At 66.4% G+C, this 464-nt stretch overlaps 1 pseudogene; it reads left to right on the forward strand.

The window, feature by feature from the left end:
- The first annotated feature begins 271 nt into the window (after positions 1-271).
- The window catches only part of LOC123191668 (photosystem I assembly protein Ycf3-like), a 45,368-nt pseudogene continuing 45,175 nt past the window's right edge, over positions 272-464 (forward strand).

The raw sequence follows: 464 nt of genomic DNA on the forward strand, positions 1-464 counted from the left end.
TGTGCTCTCTGAGACGAATATTTTGATATGCTATATGCCCCAAACGGATCTACGGATGCAGAGATGTAGCAGGTCAAAGTATGCAAAATAATCTGGGACTTGGGGAAAAAAGAGAGGTCAACCCCTAGGGTTTCCAGATCCAGATCTGAGTCGCGGGAACTGAGGAGATCACCGGAGCTCCTGTAGCCACCGGAGAAGGAGAGGCGGCCGGCGAGGTCGGGGTGGTCACCGAAGCGGGATCCGGCCAGAACTGCGGCGACCGGAGACGGAGATGGCGCCACGAGGCGGTGAGGAGGGGGCGGCGGCCACCGGGCAGCAGGCGGCGGAGGCGCCCGGCGTTGGCACGGCGACGGTGGTCGCCAGTCGGCGATGGCGGCGGAGGGCGGCGGAGCGCCTCGGCGATGGCGGCGTAGATAGGCGCGCGGGGCACGGCGCTCGGGGTCGGTCCGGGCCGGGAGGGCCCC

Source organism: Triticum aestivum, chromosome 2A (assembly GCF_018294505.1).
Source record: "Triticum aestivum cultivar Chinese Spring chromosome 2A, IWGSC CS RefSeq v2.1, whole genome shotgun sequence".
NCBI classification, from domain to species: domain Eukaryota; kingdom Viridiplantae; phylum Streptophyta; class Magnoliopsida; order Poales; family Poaceae; genus Triticum; species Triticum aestivum.